This window comes from Pongo pygmaeus, chromosome 20, assembly GCF_028885625.2.
Source record: "Pongo pygmaeus isolate AG05252 chromosome 20, NHGRI_mPonPyg2-v2.0_pri, whole genome shotgun sequence".
Taxonomy (NCBI): Eukaryota; Metazoa; Chordata; class Mammalia; order Primates; family Hominidae; genus Pongo; species Pongo pygmaeus.
In genome coordinates, this window is record NC_072393.2 from 23,446,028 (window position 1) to 23,468,937 (window position 22,910).

A 22,910-nucleotide genomic window follows, 5' to 3' on the forward strand; every position below is an offset into this window, starting at 1 on the left:
TCTCACCACTCCTATTCAACATAGTATTGGAAGTTCTGGCCAGGGCAATCAGGCAAGAAAAAGAAATAAAGAGTATTCGATTAGGAAAAGAGGAAGTCAAATGGTCTCTGTTGGCAGGTGGCATGATTGTATATTTAGGAAATCCCATCATCTCAGCCTCAAGTCTCCTTAAGCTGATAAGCAACTTCAGCAAAGTTTCAGGTTACAAAATCAAAGTGCAAAAATCACAAGCATTCCTATACACCAATAACAGACAAATGGAGAGCCAAATCATGAGTGAACTCCCATTCACTATTGCTACAAAGAGAATAAAATACCTAGGAATACAACTTAAAAGGAGTATGAAGGACCTTTTCAAGGAGAACTACAAACCACTGCTCAAGGAAATAAGAGAGGACACAAACAAATGGAAAAACATTCCATGCTCATGGATAGGAAGAATCAGTATCGTGAAAATGGCCATACTGCCCAAAGTAATTCATAGATTCAATGCTATCCCCATCAAGTTACCATTGACTTTCTTCACAGAATTGGAAAAAACTACTTTAAATTTCATATGGAATCAAAAAAGAGCCCACATAGCCAAGACAACCCTAAGCAAAAAGAAAAAAGCTGGAGGCATCATGTTACTTGACTTCAAACTATACTACAAGGCTATAGTAATAAAAACAGCATGGTACTGGTACCAAAACAGATATACAGACCAATAGAACAGAATAGAGGCCTCAGAAATAATACCACCCATCTACAACCATCTGATCTTTGACAAACCTGACAAAAACAAGCAATGGGGAAAAGATTCCCTATTTAATAAATGGTGTCAGAAAAACTGGCTAGCCATATGCAGAAAGCTGAAACTGGATCCGTTCCTTACACCTTATAGAAAAATTAACTCAAGATGGATTAAAAACTTAAACATAAGACCTAAAGCCATAAAAACCCTAGAAGAAAACATAGGCAATACCATTCAGGACATAGGCACGGGCAAAGACTTCCTGACTAAAACACCAAGAGCAATGGCAACCAAAGCCAAAATAGGCAAATGGGATCTAATTAATCTAAAGAGCTTCTGAACAGCAAAAGAAACTATCATCAGAGTGAACAGGCAACCTACAGAATGGGAGAAAATTTTTGCAATCTATCCATCTGACAAAGGGCTAATATCCAGAATCTACAGAGAACTTACACAAATTTACAAGAAAAAGCAAACCACCCCATCAAAAAGTGGGCAAAGGATGTGAACAGACACTTCTCAAAAGAAGACATTTATGCAGCCAACAAACATATGAAAAAATGCTTATCATCACTGGTCATTAGACAAATGCAAATCAAAACCACAAAGAGATACCATCTCACGTCAGTTATAATGGTGATCATGAACAAGTCAGGGAACAACAGATGCTGGAGAGGATATGGAGAAATAGAAGCACTTTGACACTGTTGGTTTAAGAGTGTAAATTCATTCAACCATTGTGGAAGACAGTGTAGTGATTCCTCAAGGATCTAGAACTAGAAATAGCATTTGACCCAGCAATCCCATTACTGGCTATATACCCAAAAGCTTATAAATCATTCAGCTATAAAGACACATGCACACACATGTTTATTACAGCACTGTTCACAATAGCAAAGACTTGGAACCAACCCAAATGCCCATCAATGGTAGACTGGATAAAGAAAGTGTGGCACATATACACCATGGAATACTATACAGCCATAACAAAGGATGAGTTCATGACCTTGGCAGGGACATGGATGAAGCTGGAAACCATCATTCTCAGCAAACTAACACAAGAACAGAAAACCAAACACTGCATGTTCTCAGTTATAAGTGGGAGCTGAACAATGAGAACACAAGGACACAGTGAGGGGAACATCACACACCAGGGCCTGTCGGGGGTGGGGGGCTCGGGGAGGGATAGCATTAGGAGAAATACCTAATGTAGATGACAGGTTGATGGGTGCAGCAAACCACCATGGCACATGTATACCTATGTAACAAACCTCCCCGTTCTGCACATGTACCCCAGAACTTAAAGTATAATAATAATTTTTAAAAGATTATAGTCGTATTCAGTAAAGCAATTTACTTAAAATGTACACAGGGTAAAGCACTATGGGAGGGGTAAAGGGAAGGAGGGGAAAAACTACCAACATGAGCTAAGGTCTGACTTCATACTTGACAGGCCCTCAGACTCACTGGGGAAGGCCATGCATGAATAGTTCACAATTAAATGGTAAAGCAAAGCAGCGTTGGAGGATTTCCTGCCAGAGAAATTGTGGAGGCAGAAAGAGTTCTGGGAATGGATGACAGCCAGCCAGATCAGTTTCTTGGTGTAATAGGAGTTAAATATACATCTTCTTGAGGCCTTTGGGCATGGCTGAAAACTAAAGGTGAATGGATGCAAGCAGGTGGAAAGGGCTGTGAGCTTTACAGACTTGAACTTGGCATAGCAACACCTCTAAGGACTTTCAGATCCTAAATGCCACGGTGGGGGTTTTCCTCAAGCTGTGCTTAACACTTCTGAGTCTCTTAAGAGACTGACACAGTCCCTTCATATACCTAAGTAGGCATCTTTTTCTCTGTAACTAAAGCCAAGTTCATATCAATGATGAACTGAACAGTACAATGACTTCGTTTCTCTGCTGAATACTACCAATAGGGTGAAATGAATCACTCTGAGTCTAACTCATGAAAGCAAACATTCTGGGAGAAATGATTCCCATTTCCTTTCATCCTACCCCTAACGGCAAGTGTGCAAATCCCTACATAGCAACCAAATGTGTGCTCTTTAAAAATAAATTAACCTGAATTACTCTGAAAGTCAAACTGAAACCTCACTGACTTCTCCTCTTATTAAAAGAAGTTACCCTAGACCAAATCTGGAAGAAATGCTTCATTTTCCTTGACTCTAGAGTCAGTAACAGAAGATCTATTATTAGATGCATTTCAGAGATTGTTAGAAGTTAAAAAAAAATCTATAGAGCACACAATATCCAAACAAGTTCAGGATTCTGTGATTCTAACACCTGTGGGTATTAGAAGATTGCTACTGAGCATAGCCTTCAACAAGGTAAGACACAAAAACTTTTTTTCAAGTTGTTGAAAGTTTGTTCCTCTTGGCATGCCTAGCTATATCTTAGAGCTCAGTGACGAAAACCACTGAACTAGAATACATTGTCAGCTGGAGTCATGTATGGGGCTCCCTGACACCATGTGAAGCTATGCATCTTTCTTGTGTGACTTAGCCATTTCCTATAGAGGTTGATGGCCGTGGCAAGACACTATGGAATCAATCATGTCACGCAGCCCATCTTGAATGATCTAAAGGGGTACCATTAACCCCCTCTTGGCTCTTCCTAGTCACTAGCTCTCACGGAAGAGCCTGGTGTTTCATTAGATAGCTAGGGCCATCTTGCCTGATGTTTTTGATTATAGCCTTTAGTTTTTATTTATATCCTATAATTTTAATAATATTTGAGATGGTTTGGAAACTCTTTAAGTCCTTATAAAGACGGTTCTTGCTTAAAAGAATAGGCAGTAACCCTTTTCCTTTCAAACTTGATGTTTCTTACCCTGACTTTGACTCAGAAAAAAGGCCAGAGATTGTTGTAATGTAAGGGAACATGCCGCAACATCATTCTGCAATAACGAAACCAGGTGACAATGCTTATAGTCATTAGCAACTGAAACTAATAGAAAGTCCTTTGTAATAAGCCACCTACACTAACATAAAACTTTTAACAGAGAAGGTGTTAATATATGCTTTATTATTGTTTGGAATTTGGAAGTTTTTTTTAAATTTTTTTTCCAGGCATGATTTCTACTATTAAGGAAATAGCCCTTTCCAATTTGCATTCATGTAGTACTTACTACAGTATATAGTAAAAAATGTAGGACTTTCCTGTATTTAAATTAAAATTCCTTCATTTCTCTAAGTGAAGAAAACCAAAGGGAATTCACATTTTAATTGAAATGAAAATATATATTACAGTTTAGAAAAAAGTTATCCTCAAATAAATTTCATTGCCAAGTTCTAGACATTTTATTTTGCTCACAAAATTTTGTGTCACCATAAGAGATTTGAAAGACGTGAAAGCAAAGAAAAGAGAAAGAGAAAATATATGTCAGAAATTGCTGAAAGAAAAATCCACATTTCACATGTGGTTATGTGAAAAAACACCTATTCTCCCCTGTGGGCCATTGAAACAAATTGTTGAGAACAGGACCTTGTCTCAGTAAAAGGAAAATACATATGCCACATTTTAGGTAGAAGTTGAAAATGATAAACAATGTGTCTGGGGAAGAAGTGGGAGAAATTTTGTTGCTTCCATATGAATATGTCCATGCCATACAGATTGCGGGCCTTGGGGGTGGTGCAGAAGGAAAGAAATTCATCTGTTATCAGGGGCACAGCAGCACCCAGGGTCAGAGCCAAGGTCTCCTTCTAAAGATGCTTCTTGACATACATGATGATGAATATGTTGACTTTATCAACTCTGCTCTTTGGTGAGCATGACAAATGCAGTATCCCTCTGTGTACTCATCCCTCAGTTTCCGGAAAGTTTACATCCAGAGATTAATGATCCATCACATAATCTATCAGGCCAACGGATTTATTTTTCAAAAGACCTGCTAGATGATCCTGATTTAAGTCATTCACCTAAAATTCTGATTCACAGCCTCAGTTTGATCATTAAGCTATTACCACTGCATCCCCAAATGGGTTTGCTGGTCATCTCCATAGTGAAGCCCAGTAAGATTGTTTCCTTTTTATTGCTTTCTTGTCTAGCAACACCTCTGACTGTTCTAACCAGGCCCGCGAGAGGCCTACCTCTAGCAATAATGCTCAGTCAGCATGCTCAAAAAAGGATGTGTCTCTTCCATGGAAACCTGTGACACTTCAAATGCTTACCAACCTATATTAGATCACCATATTACTATATTAGAAGATTAGACTTATAAGTGATTTTTAGTATATTAGGATGATTAGTAACATTAATATCTTCATGGTATATTAGATTATTCATTCAGCAATTTTTGAATACCTACTGTTTGTCAGACACTCTTTTAGTCCTATGAACAAAACCATTAACAAAACAGACACAAATCTTTGTGAATGTAGAAGGTTACATTCTGTTAGGGGAAAACAAAATAAACCATAACTGTAATAAATAAGTAAATTAACTAAATGCTATGGAAACAAAAGTAGAGCAGGACAGGTAAATCAGTCATGCAGGAGGGATGGTTATAGGAGGTAGATGACAGTTTTAAATAAGGTAATCACCATTAAGAAATTGAGTTTTGGCCGGGCGCGGTGGCTCACGCCTGTAGTCCCAGCACTTTGGGAGGCTGAGGCAGGCGGATCACAAGGTCAGGAGATCGAGACCATCCTGGCTAACACAGTGAAACCTCATCTCTACTAAAAATACAAAAAATTAGTCGGCCGTGGTGGCAGGCACCTGTAGTCCCAGCTACTCGGGAGGCTGAGGCAGGAGAATGGCATGAACCCGGGAGGCAGAGTTTGCAGTGAGCCGAGATCGTGCCACTGCACTCCAGCCTAGGCGACAGAGCGAGACTCCATCTCAAAAAAAAAAAAAAAAAAGAAATTGTCAAGTATGGGCCGGGTGCAGTGGCTTATGTCTATAATCCCAGAGCTTTGGGAGGCTGAGGCAGGCGGATCACCTGAGGTCAGGAGTTCTAGACCAGTGTGACCAACATGGTGAAACCCCGTCTCTACTAAAAATACAAAAATTAGTAGGGCATGGTGGCAGGCACCTCTAATTCCAGCTACTTGGGAGGCTGAGGCAGGAGAATCACTCGAACCTGGGAGGCGGGGGTTACAGTGAGCCAAGATTGCGCTACTGCACTCCAGCCTGGGCGACGAGAGTGAAACCCTGTCTCAAAAAAAAAAAAAAAAAAAAAAAGAAAGAAAGAAATTGAGTTTTGAGCAAAGGCTGAAGAGGATGAGGGAGATACCCTGAGGGACAAAAAATCCAAGTAGAGAGAACAGCCCCTGCAAAGATCTTAAGGCAAAGAACTACTTGGCATGTTCAACAAACAGCAAGGAGGCTCTACAGCTGGAGCAGAGGGAGCTAGGTGAGGCTGATGGAAGATGAGGTCAGGAAGTAGAAAAGAACAAAATCTATTTCTTACAGTTCTGGAGGCTGGAAGTCCAAGATCAAGGGGTCAGCCAATTCAGTTGCAGGTGAGGGCTCTCTTCCCGGCTTGCAGGTGGATGCCTTCTTGCTGTGTTCTCATGTGGTCATTCCTTGGTCTGTTGGAGTGGAGAGCAAAGGAGAAAGCTCTGGTCTCATTCTCTCTACTTATAAGGACTCTAAGACTGTCTGATCAGGGCTCCACCCTATAACCTCATTTATCTTTCATTACTTCAGCAACAGTTCTATCTCCAAATAAAGTCACACTGGGGATCAGGGATTCAATCTACGAATTTGGTGGTGGAGAGGGGGTGGGGGGAGAACAAGCACGATTTAGTCTATGGCAGGGTCTGTATTGTGATTTATCTTAAAACTGGGATCTATTTATTGAATTATTGAATACAAATTTTCTTTATCTGTAGGATAATGCACTGACTAGTAATTAGGAGTGATAGATCTGTTTCTGGAATAGCTGTGTGCTGTATTATTCTCGTTTTAAGATGAAATAAACAATAATTTCAATGATGAAGGCAGATGTTTAAAATTAGCCTTGGGGGACTGACTGCTACTGTGTAGGGTGTCATCAGCAAATCTTATTAACAATTTAGAAGGTGCTTAAAGTAATAAGTTAAATCTATTCTACTATGAGCTCTAGGATAGAAAGAATTGTTTTCAAGTATGCTAATTTCCTTTATTGAACACACATTATATGATACTACTATTCCAAACTAGCTTATAACAACAATTTAACTAAAACTACCATATTCTTTGCTTTATAATATAGTCAAAATAAAGTCAGGTCACTAAGCCAGAAATGTGAGGAGGAAAAAGAGTATTGTTGATCCCTATTTAGGGATCTAAACTAAAACCATTTTTACCTCACCTAATTTATGTCTACATGACTTTCTAAACAACATATTAGTTTTAGTCAATTTAGGGAAGTAGGTTGCCAATATAATAAGAGGGAAAATAAGAGTAAATGGTTTTTTTGATCCAATACATGTGGTAATGACTGTACTCTTTATTAATCTACTTGAGTTAGACACATAAATTGTTATTTTAACGGCACATTTGGAATATGAGCTGCCAAAATCAGATGCTTTTGATAGCATTCTGGAAAAGGAAGAAACTACAGAAGCTTCGGGCTCAACCCCTTTTTGGTGATTAAAGCCATTACTCCAGAGGGACAATAGGAATGTAGGAGGTCATGCCTAGCAGAGTCTGGACTAGAATTTGAGTGTAGGTCTTTTGTTTTTTAAGTACATTTTAAGTTTATTTTAAAATTTAAGGGTTTTTTTTCATTTTTTTAAATTTTACTTTGAGTTCTGGGATACATGTACAGAACATGCAGGTTTGTTACCTAGGTATTCATGTGCCATGGTGGATTGCTGCACCTATCAACCCGTCATTTAGGTTTTAAGCCCTGCATGCATTAGGTGTTTGTCCTAATGCTCTCCCTCCCCTTGCCTCCCATCCCCTGACAGGCACCGGTGTGTGATGTTCCCCTCCCTGTTTCCATGTGTTACCATTGTTCAAAAACATATGGAACACTTCACAAACTTGCTTGTCATCCTTGTGCAGAGGCCATGCCGATCTTCATTGTATTGTTCCAATTTTAGTACATGTGCTGCCAAAGCTAGCACCAGACTAGGTCTTTGTAGGTTGTATCAAACTTCTCACATGTACCACCCCACTGTAGATTTGGATTATATCCAAAATATATTGCCATGTTCTCTACCTAATAAAACACTGCTAAGCAAGGATTACCTGAGATATTTCTTGACAAAAAGGATCTAAAAATCCATGGAAGTATTCTTCAAAGAATATGAAAAGTAGCCTTTGTTGTCCTAAGAACTGTGTAGGCACACTGCTAAAAATTGCTACACTGAAATTTTAAGAAACTTACAGTAACAAAAGTTATCATTTTTTAGTGTAAAGAATTTTTGGCAGGGTGCGGTGGCTCATGCCTGCAATCCCAGCACTTTGGGAGGCCGAGGTGGGTGGATCCCGAGGTCAGGAGATCAAGACCATCCTGGCCAACATGGTGAAACTCTGTCTCTACTAAAAATACCAAAAATTAGCCAGGCGTGGTGGCACGCACCTGTAATCCCAGCTACTCGGGAGGCTGAGGCAGGAGAATCGCTTTAACCTGGGAGGCAGAGGTTGCAGTGAGCTAAGATTGTGCTACTGCACTCCAGCCTAGGTGACAGAGCGAGACTCCGCCTCAAAAAAAAAAAAAAAAAAAAAGAATTTTCCTGGAATAGTATCTTATGTTTTCTTTACTAGTTCCATTCCTCCATTTTAACTATTTTGCTTTACATTTCTTTCTTGAATTTGTGAAATGTTACTTCCTTCTCTCACTAGCCCTAAAGAGTTTACTCTTACTAACCAGATACCATGATTAGTGCAGGTGAGAAAACCATGTGTGCCTATGCGCATGTCTTCAGCAAGGAACTGGTGAATTGTTATCATTTTCTTTTGAAGCTTATAGAAATACAAGAATATACCTGCGTATCATATTTTTAAAACCATACTGCAATCATTTCCTACTTCTAAGTAGCATGTGATGTGAAACAGCTGAAATGTTTTGAAACACATGTACATGAAATACTTATATTTTGTATCGAGTTTCATAAATAGCCTGAGACCTTGGGAAAGTCAGAATGTTTTCCAATGTGTCTGATATGTCGAGTGCTGTCATATTCATGTGGTTGCATGGTCAAATTTGAGTGTGAGAAATGACTCGGTTTTCTCATACAGAATGGTAGAGTCAAAACATTGTGTAATTGATTAAGACATGGTATATACTAAATGTATACATACACATATATACATCTATATGCACACACAACTATACATATACATATAAATATAAATCTACACACACATAAAAATATATATAACCTACTATGTATAAACAAGGATACTAAATCCTATGAGAGCTACAAAGACAAATAAGACAGTGTCCTGGAGAAGACGACACGTAAATGTTTAAATAATATTGGTTAGAAAATGTTCAGGCCTATGACAACAGGACAACAGGCCAGGAGACTTTAGATGATTTTAAGGAAGTTCTAGAAAGGGTAAGGAGACATGAAGATCAATGTTATCAAACAACAAACAAACCCTCCAGACAAAACAAAACAAAACAAAACAAAATCCACTGCGTCTCCTTCACAACTTGTTTCCTGGGACTGTTGGTCAAGCCATGTAAGGACAACCTATAAGAGCCATGAACACAAACAGGGCTGCCTGGAATCAAATTCTTGCTCTACCCTTACTAACTATGAGACCAGGAAAAACTACTTACCTTCACTGTGCCGATTTCTTCATTTGTAGAATGGAGTTGATGATCGTATATACTTAATAGTATTGTCATGAGGACGAAGTGGGTAAACATATGTAAAATGCTCCAAAGCATGGAAGCGACGCACAGCTTAGAAGGTTGGACTAGTCCTAAACACGGGGATGGGATCACTTGGTGTCAGGAGAGGGAAAGGAAGTACTTTCTCTTGCTATTCCCAAGGTCAGTACATTTTCCGGCTTTAAAGTCTATAAAAAATAAAGTGAGAAATACTACATTGGTTCAACCTCAAGCTTACAACTTCAAAGTTAAAAAGTCCTAGAAAGTTTGAGTCCAGTGAATCTCATAATAGTTACGTCACAGAGGCTCTCTGTGTGCTTTATTGGAGTTAATAATAACAACTTAATTATTTTCCAAATCAAATTATGAGGAACAGATGAGTTAACATTGTTTTGTAGACTTTTTCACTTCCTGACATTTGGGTTAGGAAAAAGAAAACACTTGCCTTTATGTTGCGTTCCTCCCACCCCCATCCCCAGCCCTTCTCTGAGGACAGCAGTGCTCCTTCTCAGGTCAGTTGTGATCTGAGTGTACAAACTGCTTCCTGGGCTGGTGGACACTTTCAGGAGCAGCCTTTAGGTTATTACAGCAAAACTCAATGAGATTTTTTTTTTTTTTTTTTTTTTTTTTTTAATTTATGAAGTATTTATTGATGATTCTTGGGTGTTTCTCGGAGAGGGGGATATGGGAGGGTCATAGGATAATAGTGGAGAGAAGGTCAGGAGATAAACACATGAACAAAGGTCTCTGGTTTTCCTAGGCAGAGGACCCTTCGGCCTTCTGCAGTGTTTGTGCCCCTGGGTACTGGAGATTAGGGAGTGGTGATGACTCTTAAAGAGCATGCTGCCTTCAAGCATCTGTTTAACAAAGTACATCTTGCACCGCCCTTAATCCATTTAACCCTGAGTTGACACAGCATATGTTTCAGAGAGCATGGGGCTGGGGGAAAGGCCATAGATCAACAGCATCCCAAGGCAGAAGAATTTCTCCTAGTCAGAACAAAATGGAGTCTCCTATGCCCACCCCTTTCTACACAGACACAGCAACAATCTGATCTCTCCTTCCTTTCCCCACACTTCCCCCCCCTTCCTTTCAACAAAACCGCCATCGTCCTCATGGCCCGCTCCCGATGGTCGCTGTCTCTTCGGAGCTGTTGGGTACACCTCCCAGACAGGGCGGCCGGGCAGAGGCGCTCCTCGCTTCCCAGACGGGGCCGCCCGGGCAGAGGCACTCCTCGCTTCCCAGACGGGGCCGCCCGGGCAGAGGCGCTCCTCGCTTCCCAGACGGGGCCGCCCGGGCAGAGGTGCTCCTCACTTCCTCCCAGACCGGGTGGCAGCCGGGCAGAGGCGCTCCTCACCTCCCAGACGGGGCGGCCGGGCAGAGGTGCTCCTCACTTCCTCCCAGGCGGGGTGGCAGCCGGGCAGAGGCATTCCTCACCTCCCAGACGGGGCGGCCGGGCAGAGGTGCTCCTCACTTCCCAGACGGGGCCGCCCGGGCAGAGGCGCTCCTCACTTCCCAGACGGGGCCGCCCGGGCAGAGGCGCTCCTCTCCTCCCAGACGGGGCGGCCGGGCAGAGGCGCTCCTCGCTTCCCAGACGGGGCCGCCCGGGCAGAGGCGCTCCTCGCTTCCCAGATGGGGCCGCCCGGGCAGAGGTGCTCCTCGGTTCCCAGACGGGGCCGCCCGGGCAGAGGCGCTCCTCACTTCCTCCCAGACCGGGTGGCAGCCGGGCAGAGGTGCTCCTCACTTCCCAGAGGGGGCGGCCGGGCAGAGGCGCTCCTCACTTCCTCCCAGACGGGGTGGCAGCCGGGCAGAGGCGCTCCTCACCTCCCAGACAGGGCGGCCGGGCAGAGGCGCTCCTCACTTCCCAGACTGGGCGGCTGGGCAGAGGCGCTCCTCACCTCCTAGACGGGGTGGCCAGGCAGAGGCGCTCCTCACTTCCCAGACGGTGTGGCGGCTGGGCAGAGGCGCTCCTCCCTTCCCAGATGGGGCAGCCAGGCAGAGGCGCTCCTCACTTCCTCCCAGACGGGGTGGCGGCTGGGCAGAGGCACTCCTCACCTCCCAGACGGGGCGGCCGGGCAGAGGTGCTCCTCATCTCCCAGATGGGGCGGCCGGGCAGAGGTGCTCCTCACTTCCCCCCAGACGGGGTGACGGCCGGGCAGAGGCACTCCTCACCTCCCAGACGGGGCGGCCGGACAGAGGCGCTCCTCACTTCCCATACGGGGTGGCAGCCGGGCAGAGGCGCTCCTCACTTCCCAGATGGGGCAGCCGGGCAGAGGCGCTCCTCACCTCCCAGACGGGGCGGCCAGGCAGAGGCGCTCCTCACTTCCCAGACGGGTGGCCGGGCAGATGCGCTCCTCATCTCCCAGACGGGGCAGCCGGGCAGAGGTGCTCCTCACTTCCTCCCAGACGGGGTGGCGGCCGGGCAGAGGCGCTCCTCACTTCCCAGACGGGGCGGCCGGGCAGAGGTGCTCCTCACTTCCTCCCAGACGGGGTGGCGGCCGGGCAGAGGCGCTCCTCACCTCCCAGACGGGGTGGCCGGGCAGAGGCGCTCCTCCCTTCCCAGACGGAGTGGCCAGGCAGAGGCGCTCCTCACCTCCCAGAGTGGGCGGCCAGGCAGAGGCGCTCCTCACTTCCCAGAGTGGGCGGCCGGGCAGAGGCGCTCCTCACTTCCCATAGGGGGTGGCAGCCAGGCAGAGGCGCTCCTCACTTCCCAGATGGGGCAGCTGGGCAGAGGTGCTCCTCACTTCCTCCCAGACGGGGTGGCGGCCAAGGCAGAGGCGCTCCTCACCTCCCAGACGGGGCGGCCGGGCAGAGGCGCTCCTCACCTCCCAGACGGGGCGGCTGGGCAGAGGCGCTCCTCACCTCCCAGAAGGGGCGGCTGGGCAGAGGCGCTCCTCACTTCCCATATGGGGTGGCAGCCGGGCAGAGGCGCTCCTCACTTCCCAGACGGGGTGGCGGCCAGGCAGAGGCGCTCCTCACCTCCCAGATGGGGCAACCGGGCAGAGGCGCTCCTCACTTCCTCCCAGACGGGGTGGCGGCCAGGCAGAGGCGCTCCTCACCTCCCAGACGGGGCGGCCGGGCAGAAGTGCTCCTCATCTCCCAGACGGGGCAGCCGGGCAGAGGTGCTCCTCACTTCCCCCCAGACGGGGTGGCGGCCGGGCAGAGGCACTCCTCACCTCCCAGACGGGGCAGCCGGGCAGAGGCGCTCCTCACTTCCTCCCAGACAGGGTGGCGGCCGGGCAGAGGCGCTCCTCACCTCCCAGAAGGGGTGGCCAGGCAGAGGCGCTCCTCACCTCCCAGACGGGGCGGCCGGGCAGAGGTGCTCCTCATCTCCCAGACGGGGCAGCCGGGCAGAGGCGCTCCTCCCTTCCTCCCAGACAGGGTGGCAGCCGGGCAGAGGCGCTCCTCACATCCCAGACGATGGGCGGCCAGGCAGAGGCGCTCCTCACTTCCCAGATAGGGCGGCCGGGCAGAGGGGTTCCTCACATCCCAGACGATGGGCGGCCAGGCAGAGATGCTCCTCACTTCCTAGACGGGGTGGCGGCGGGGCAGAGGCTGTAATCTTAGCACTTTAAGAGGCCAAGGCAGGAGGCTGGTAGGTGGAGGTTGCAGCGAGCCGAGATCACACCACTGCACTCCAGCCTGAGCACCATTGAGCATTGAGTTAGCGAGACTCCGTCTGCAATCCCAGCACTTCGGGAGGCCGAGGCAGGCAGATCACTCGAGGCCAGGAGCTGGAGACCAGCCCGGTCAACACGGCGAAACCCCGTCTCCACCAAAGATACAAAAACCATTCAGGCGTGGCGGCACGCGCCTGCAATCCCAGGCACTCGGCAGGCCGAGGCAGGAGAGTCACAGGAGCCCGAGGCAGGGAGGTTGCAGCGAGCCGGATCATGGCAGTACAGTCCAGGTTCGGTAACAGCGGGAGACCGAAAAAAGAAGGAGAGGGAGACCGAAGAAAGGGGGAGGGGGAGAGGGAGAGGGAGAGGGAGAGGGAGAGGGAGAGGGAGAGGGAGAGGGAGAGGGAGAGGGAGAGGGAGAGGGAGAGGGAGAGGGAGGAGAGGGAGAGGGAGAGGGAGAGGGAGAGGGAGAGGGAGAGGGAGAGCGAGATTTTTTTTTTTAACTGATGTATTTTATAAGTAGCTGTCATAAGCATTTTAAAAATTCTATTCTTTTAAGATGTAGACATCTCAGAGCGCTTTCTTTTCAAGATTTTTCTACAGAGTACTTTGAAAAAACATAACAAAACAACCACAAAACCCTTTCAGTGATTTCAAGGTAAGTACTTCCATTAACGTTTGTGTTTAGGTTTTTGAGGCTGTGTTACTAAACTGGAAATTATTTTCTCCTTCAAAGATGCTAGAGTTGTTTTTTGTTTATTTTTCAGTTTTATTCCTCTCTCCTTAACATGTCAGACTGAAACAATAGATGTTTTATGCCTTTATAATATTGAAAAGGCACCAATAGTTTCTTTCCCTAGTGGACCTATCTTGTTTCATTGATTAATATTTCCCCCAGGGAGTCCAATAGGGCTAGGAAAGGACTGTAGAGGGACAGGCCAGGCCTAAGCAACAGTGCAGGTAAGCTTGCCTGAAAGATCAAGTTGAGCCTCACACTATTCTAGAATGGGGCACTCAGTAATTTAGAACTGCAGGAATTAGGGGAAGAGCCTTTGCATTCTTAAAAGACGGAGTCGCCTGAAAAGACAGAAACTGACTTTTGTAGTAAACAAGTTACATTTCTATGCACCCAGGTTGAAGGCAAACTGTTAACACCTTTGATTTTTTTTTTTTTTGTCTGAAGTCTCTTTGATTGCTAGCGAGGCTGAAAGTAAAAGGAAATTACTGCTGCCAGGAGAGGGAAATTATTTTTCTCAACCAGTCACTGATGTGGATTGGTGGAAAAATGCCCACCTACCTCACCTTTTGAGTGATAACTCTGAGGTGAGTGTTCTATACCAATTCCTGGTGCTCCAGTTGCCTATGGTGGAAACTGGCATGATCATGCCCTCTTAATTGGCTTCCTTCCCTTCCTTGCCTCTTTTCTCTGTACCCTACCAGGGTTTTCCTGTAGCACCTCCCAAGTAAACTATTGGCACATAAATCTTGTCTCAGAGTTGGCTTCTGGAGGAACCCAGACTAAGGCAACTCAATCCACCAAAATACTTGGAGAAGAAGAAAGCATTTTATGTCAGAAGTTAGAAAATGGAAATGTTCCCAAGTTTTCTTCTTTCTCTCCAAGAAGACCACCGATGGGTACAGATGGAAAAAAATAGATAGCATCAAAGTTTAATTTTTCCCTAGGTGCTATTGAAGAATAATTGACAAACAAAAATTGTATGCATTTATGGTATACAGTGTGATGGTCTGATACACATATGCATCATGAAATAATCATCACAATCAAGCTAATTCATCTATCTTTTACCTCATATATTTGCCCCCCCCCTTTTTTATTATATTTTATGTTCTGGGGTACACGTGCAGAAAGTGCAGTTTTGTTACATAGGTATACACGTGCCATGGTGGTTTGCTGTAACCATCAACCCTATCAACCCGTCACCTACATTAGGCATTTCTCCTAATGGTATTCCACCCCCAGCCCCCCACCCCCTGACAGGCCCTGGTGTGTGATGTTCCCCTCCCTGTGTCCATGTGTTTTCACTGTTAAACTCCCATTTACGAGTAAGAACGTGTGGTGTTTGGTTTTCTGTTCTTGTGATAGTTTGCTGAGAATGATGGTTTCTAGCTTCATCCATGTCCCTGCAAAGGACATTAACTTATCCTTTTTTATGGCTGCATAGTATTCCATGGTGTATATGTGCCATATTTTCTTTATCCAGTCTGTTATTGATGGACATTTGGGTTGGTTCCAAGTCTTTGCTATTGTGAATACTGCCGCAATAAACATATGTGTGCATGTGTCTTTATAGTTGAATGATTTATAATCTTTTGGGTATACACCCAGTAATGGGATAGCTGGATCAAATGGTATTTCTAGTTCTAGATCCTTGAGGAATCGCCACACTGTCTTCCACAATGGTTGAACTAATTTACACTCCCACCAACAGTGTAAAAGTGTTCCTATTTCTCCACATCCTCTCCAGCATCTGTCGTTTTCTGACTTTTTAATGATCGCCATTCTAACTTTGCCTTCCTTTTTGTGTTGATAATACTTAAGATCTACTTTCTTAGCAAATTTCAAGTGTGCATTACTATTAACCATGCTGTACATTAGGTTTCTAAAACTTACTCATCTTATAACTGAAAATTTATGCCCTTAGGCTAACATCTTCTCATTTCCCACACCCCTAGTCTCTAATAACCATCATTCTAATATCTGTTTTTACCACATGTAAGTGAGTTCATGCAGTACATGTCTTTCTGCATCTGGCTATTTCACTTAGCATAATGTCCTTCAGGTTCATCCATGTTGTCTCAGCTGGCAGGATCTCCTTCTTTTTAAGGTGGAATAATATTCCATTGTATACATACATACCATCCTATTCATCTGTCACCAGACACTTAGGTTAATTCCATATCTTGGTTATTGTATATAATGCTACAATGAGCACGGGAGTGCAGACATTTCTTCAACACACTGATTTCATTTCCTTTGGGTATATACCCAATAGTGGAATTGCTGGATCCTATGGTATTTCTATTTTTAGTTTTCTGAGAAAACTACTGTTTTCTGTAATGGCTACACCAATTTACATTGCCATTGACAGTGTGGAAGGGCTCCCCTTTCTCCATATCCTTCCCAACACTTATCTTTTGACTTTTTGGTAATAGCCAACCTAACATGTGTGAGGTAATATCTCATTGTGGTTTTGACTTTCATTTCTCTGATGATTAGTGATATTGATCATTGTTTCATATACCTGTTTGCCATTTGTATGTCTTCTTTGGGAATACGTCTACTCAGGTCCTTTGCCCATTTTTGAATTGGGTTGTTCTATTGCCATAGAGTTGTATTCCTAAGATAGTTTAGATATTAACTACTTATCAGATAGAAGATGTGCACATATTTCTTGCATTCCATATGTCTTTTCATTTTGTTGATTGTTTTCTTTGCTGTGTAGAAACTTTTTAGTTTGATGCAGTTCCATTTGTTTATTTTTGCTTTTGTTGCCTGTGATTTTGGTATGATAACCAAACAAGTCATTGCCAAGACCAATGTCATGGAGTTTTTCCCATGTTTTCTTCAAGGAGTTTTATGGTTTCAGATCCTACACTTGTCTTTAATCCATTTTGAATTGGTTTTTGTGTATGGCATAACATAAAGATCCAATATCATTTCTTTGCATATGGATATCCAGTTGTCCCACCATTTATTGAAAAGACTATCCTTTCCTTATTGGGTATTTTTGGTGCCTTTGCCAAAAATTTGTTACTATAAGTGGGATTATTTCTAGGCTCTCTATTTTGTTCTATTGGTCTATATGTCTACATTTATGCTAGTGCCACACTGTTTTGATTACTATAGCTTTGAATTATAATTTGAAATCAGGAAGTGTGATGCCTCCAGCTTTGTTCTTCCTTTTCAATATTGTTTTAGCCATTCAGGGTCTTTGTGGTTCCATATAAATTTTAGGATTTTTTTACATTTCTGTGAAAAATGCAATTAGAACTTTGATAGGAATTGCATTGTCTCTGTAGATCACTTTGGGTAGTATTTAACATTAATTCTTCCAATCCACGAACTCAGTATACCTTTTCTTTTTTTGTACCTCAGAATTTCTTTTACTCTTTAACATAAATCATTTATTGGTTTTGTTTTTGTTTGCTTGTTTAGATTCAGGGGGTACATGTGCAGGTTTGTTACATGAATATATTGTATAATGTTGAGGTTTGGGCTTGGTATCCCATCACTCAAATAGTGAACATAGTACCCGGCAGGTAGTTTTTCAACCCTTGATCCCACTCGCTTAAGCCTTTTGGAGTCTCCATTGTCTATTGTTTTCATGTTTATGTCCATGTGTACTCAATATTTAGCTCCCGCTTATAAGTGAGAATGTGGGATATTTGGTTTTCTGTTTCTGCGTTAACTCACGTAGGATAATGGCTCCCAGCTGCATCCACGTTGCTGTAAAGGTCATGATTTTGTCATAAACACAGTGTATATTTCCATTTGTCTTAAGTTTTTTAAAATTAATATCTTATAGTTTTCACTGTACAGTTCTTTTACTTACTTGGTTAAATATATTCATAAGTATTTTATTCTTTTTGCTGAGATTGTAAATGGGATTCATTCTGAGCTGTAACCTTCTAATTCTCTCCCTTTGGTACAAAAGGGGTGATTTCTCTTTAGAGTAATTCAGCTTTTTCCTTCTGTGCCTAGCTGGCTGAGATATGCTTCAGGCTGCCTGCCCTGCCATCACCTAGGAAACTCATTTTGCTGCCTCTGTCCCTGCTAGTGTGTCTATTGCCTTGAATGACAGCTGGGCACCAGCAGTACCTTCAGGGATTTGTGTGGCTGGGAGCACAGGTCGCTGCATACTTCTGCCCCAGGCAGACTGTTGTGCACTGTCGTGTGTGCGTGAGGTGTGCGGCTCCCGTTTTCTGCAGCCAGGCCCACCACTGCTCAGGAAATTGTCACTGATGCTGTCAAAACTAGAGATGTATTCCTCTGTTCCTGAGTCAAAGAGTTAAGGGTCTCACAGCCCTCACCTGCTCTCCCAGCTCTGAGAAACCTGACATCTGGCAGGCAGAGTATCACCTGTGTGTTTTTAGGCTGAGGTTGGCTGTAGTATCTTCACAGGTTTCGATAAATTTCACTCCCTCTACCTCTCCCTGAGGTTCCTGCTCTCTGGTCTCAAGCATAGCATGAAAATATTGTTTGAAAGGCACCGATGGCTTCATGTGATGGTGGTTGGTCATATGGCTTCACTAGTTATTGATACTGTTGGAGCACAAAGAATATTGTGACATTTCACTATTATATACGTGATGTCATTAAATTGGACAACTTTGTCTTCTTTCAAGAGATAAAGAAAAAAGATTTCCTTCTTTTGGAACTACAGGTGGGTGGGGATGAGGAGGGACATGCTCTTCTCTCCTCATTATACTTACGTCTCAACCACTCCTTGTTGATTCTCTCACCTCACATGCCCTGGGAAACTTTATAGGCTGCTCCACATCAATCCAGGACTTCCCCTTTTGGAGTCCTAGGCAATGAAGCAATCTCCTAGTGCTGCCTAACACTCAGGATTTGGAGTGTTAGCAGGAGATGAGCAGATAGCTAAGGGCGTGACGGAAGCCACAGGGTTGCTGTTGGGTCCTCTAGTGGAGTGGCAGGCAGGTGGAGTAAGTAGGTAGACTGAGGCCCCAAAGGGGCTGGGGAGATAAGGGTACAGGTATACTAGGGCACCAAGCAAGGCAGGGCCCCAAGTAGGAAGATGCCACGGGAATGAAAGAAAAGTCATTGTAAAGTGTTGAGACTATAAGGCACTCTAGGAAATAGCAGCTGTATTTCCTGCCCAGGTCCTAAACAAGTTGAAAAATAGAAGATAAATGAGAAAGGTCAAAAATATCACTTTCATTTCTGATAGAACGAGAAGACCACCTTCCCTGCCATATGAAAAGTCTGGCTACCCTGAGAACTACATGCTGGAAAGCCCATATGGAAAAATCACATGAGGATAGAGAGAGAGGCTGCAGGTGCCACTTCGGACGTATCCATGAGTGAGACTGCAGGTGATTCCAGTCCCAGATACTATTTGACTGCATGCAGAATCACTGAGCCAAGCCCTTTCCATATTTTTAACCTGTAGAAATGATGAGTCATGTTAAATAATTATTTTAAGCCATCAAATTTTGTTATTTTTAGTTACACAGAAATGGGTACCCAAATTCTACGTTCTCATTTTGAAAACAAATTGGTTATCATCATTTATTGGATAAAACATTTCGCAGTTAGTATTAGTAAGCCCTATGTTTGTGTGTGTGCCTGTGTGTAGGTGTTTAGTTTTCACTTCAGTGCATCTTTATGAATTACTATCATATGTTTTGTAGGCTAGCTAACAAATAACATCCACGAAAGGCTTGAAATTCTGCATTTCTAACAAGCTCCCAGGAGATGCTGATGCTACCCAGCCAGGGACCACACTTTGAGCAGTTAGGCACTAAACTATATTGTTTCAAATACCAGCTGGTGGGCCTCATGTCTCCCCGTAGACTGTAAGTTGTGGTTGGGATAATGAACTCTCGCATTACAGAATTTAAAATTGGATCTGAACCTCCTGTAACAAAATGCCAGCCCAAATGCACTAGTGGGCTTTTCAAGCCCTTCTTCCTTCAGTTCTATCTGTTCTGTTGCTGCCAACCCTTGTGCCAGGCCACATGATAGAGAATGTTTTTCCAATGTAACATGGCCTTGAATTGTGGCCAATATGCTCCTCTGTTTTTTTAGGTTGGATAGATTTAAAATGAATAGAAGGGTTTATGCTTATTGAAGTTTATTTTAAGGCCTTTTGATAATTAATAGAAATTTCCACCAGATAAAAGGTTTTAGGAAACTATAATTAAGTTTGCTGTAATCCTTATTATTGAGGAAGCAGTATGTTACCAATATTTAAGTAGCCAATAAGCACAATGTTAGGTTTACGCATCTTTATCAATTGAAACAACATATCTTGAAGTGTCCCATCCATGCCTTTCAGAATCCCCTGCTAACCTGTCGATCTTCTGAGCATCCCCGAACTCACCATGGGTGTCCATATGACTACCTTTCCTACTTAGCTCATTGTTGTCCCTAAACTTTTCTCCTTCCCCTCTTTGCAAAAAACCTTCCCATATTTTATCTCAGTGTGCAAAGCTGGTGAGTTGTATTCAATCGGCCTCTTGGTTGCACCAAAGTATTTTCTCTGTCATTAAGAGGCTGTATTCCTGTCCCATAGACCCCTAGTAATCCCCTCATGCCCGTACCTCTGACCAACTTGCCTCTCAGGGCACCAGTTTTCCAGGGGTAAAGTTCCCCTTCTTTCCATCCACGGCTTTTAAGCCCAACCACAGAGCCTCATGGAGTTTGGGGTGAAAGACCAGGACACCCACATGGCCCATTTTGGCCACCAGGTGGCAGACAAGGATAACATTAAGCCTGGGCTGACTTGAACTTGAGGGAGAGAAGAGGCTTTCCTTTTAGTGGACACTGACTGGTGCATAATGTTTCCCCGACAGTCTGAAAGCATTTTTTGAACACAGGCTGTATGCATGTCTCTGTTCCCAAAGTGGGTTTCCAGGATTACTGTTTAGACTTAATAGTTATTTTTTAACAGCTTTATGGTAAAACAACTTACAATTAAATTTACCCCCTACCCCCCCCCTTTTTTGAGACAAAGTCTTATTCTGTCACCCAGGCTGGAATGCAGTGGCACGATCACAGCTCACTTCAGCCTCCACCTCCTGGACTCAAGTCATCCCTCACTTCAGCCTCCCAACTAGCTGGGACCACAGGCGCACACCACCACGGCTGGCTAACTTTTAAAAAATTTTCTTTTGTAGGGACGAAGTCTCACTATGTTGCCCAGCTGGTCTCCAACTTCTGGAATCAATCGATCCTCCCATCTTGGCCTCTCAAACTGGTGGGATTACAGGCAGGCGTGAGCCACCATGCTCGGCCTAAACTCACCCATTTTACGTGTACAATTTGATCACTTTGAGTAAAGGTAAAAAACATGCAAACACCATCACGAGAAGTTTTAGAATGTTTCCATCACTCCAAAAATCCCCGCACACCCTTTTGCAGTGAGTCATTGTCCTGACCCACACTTCTAGGCAACCACCAAATTGCTTTTCGTTGCTATAGTTTCCCTTTTCTAGAATATAAATGAAATAATATAAATTATAAATTAATAATACTAATTATATAAATAAAATAATTTGTGATTGGCTCTGTCAATCACGTTCTTGAGATTCAACCACTAGTTCTTTTTTTTTTTTTTGAGATGGAGTCTTACTCTGTCACTCAGGTTGGAGTGTAATGGCATGATCTCAGCTCACTGCAACCTCCACCTCCCGGGTTCAAGCAATTCTCCTGCCTTAGCCTCCAGAGTAGCTGGGATTCCAAGCACCCACCAGCGCACCTGGCTAACTTTTGTATTTTTAGTAGAGACAGGGTTTCGCCACGTTGGCCAGGCTGGTTTCGAACTCCTGACCTCAGGTGATCCGCCCGCCTAGGCCTCCCAAAGTGCTGGGATTACAGGCATGAGCCATCATGCCCAGCCCAGTAGTTCTTTTCTTTTTTCTCTGAGTGGTATTCCAGGTATGGATATACCATCTTTCCTTTTCTTTAGAGACAGGGCCTTGCTATGTTGCTGAGGCTGGTCTTGAACTCCTGGGCTTAAACAATGCTCCTGCCTCAGCCTCCCAGAATTCTGGGATTATAGATGTAAGCCACTGTGCCTGGCCAATATACCCCCATTTTTTCCATCCATCAGTTGATGCACATTTGAGTGACTTCCATTTTTTGGGTATTTTTATAAAGCTGCCTTGAACATTTTCAGACAGCCTTTCATTTCTTTGGGGTAGATACCTGAATGGACACTCACCACATGGCGCCATTGCTGGGTCATGTGGGGAGTGTGTGTTTAACTTTTAAAGAAAACACCTCTTATTTAAAGATCTACACTAGGCCAGGTGGGGTGGCTCACGCCTGTAATCCCAGCACTTTGGGAGGCTGAGGTAGGCAGATAGCTTGAGACCAGGAGTTTGAGACCAGCCTGGCCAACATGGTAAAACCCTGTCTCTACTAAAAATATAAAAATTAGCTGGGTGTGGTGGCACATGCCTGTAATCTCAGCTTCTTGGGAGGCTGAGGCACAAGAATTGCTTGAACCTGGGAGGCAGAGGTTGGAGTGAGCCAAGATGGCGCCACTGCACTCCAGCCTAGGCAACAGAGCAGATTCTGTCTCAAAACAAACAAATAAATAAAGATCTACACTAGCCAATAAATAAATATAATTTTTTTTAAAAAAATGTCAAACTGTTTTCCAAAATGACTGTATGATTTTTGCATCCCCATCAGCCACCTATGAGGGTTCCAGATGCTTCCTATCCTCACCAACATTTGCTCTTTTGGGCCTTAAATCTGATTTTTTCTGTTTTTGTTTTTTTCTAGAATCGGGGTCTGGCTCTGTCGCCAAGGCTAAAGTGCAGTGGCATGATCAGAGCTCACTGTAACCTTAAACTCCTGGGCTCAAAGGAATCTTTCCCCCTCAGCCTCCTGAGTAGCTAGGACGGCAGGCACTTAAAAATTTTGTAGAGATGGAATCTCATTATGTTGCCCAGGCTGGTCTTGAACTCCTGGGCTCAAGTGATCCTCTTGCCTGGGCCTCCCAAATTGCTAGGATTACAGGTGTGAGCCATCATGACTGATTTATTTTTAA

At 44.0% G+C, this 22,910-nt stretch overlaps 1 non-coding gene across 1 annotated transcript; it reads right to left on the reverse strand.

Moving 5' to 3' along the window:
* Positions 1-7,695: 7,695 nt before the first annotated feature.
* LOC129021267 (U6 spliceosomal RNA) lies at positions 7,696-7,802 on the reverse strand. Its single transcript, XR_008495997.2, has one exon. It is a non-coding gene; the product is annotated as a U6 spliceosomal RNA (small nuclear RNA).
* Positions 7,803-22,910: the final 15,108 nt, after the last annotated feature.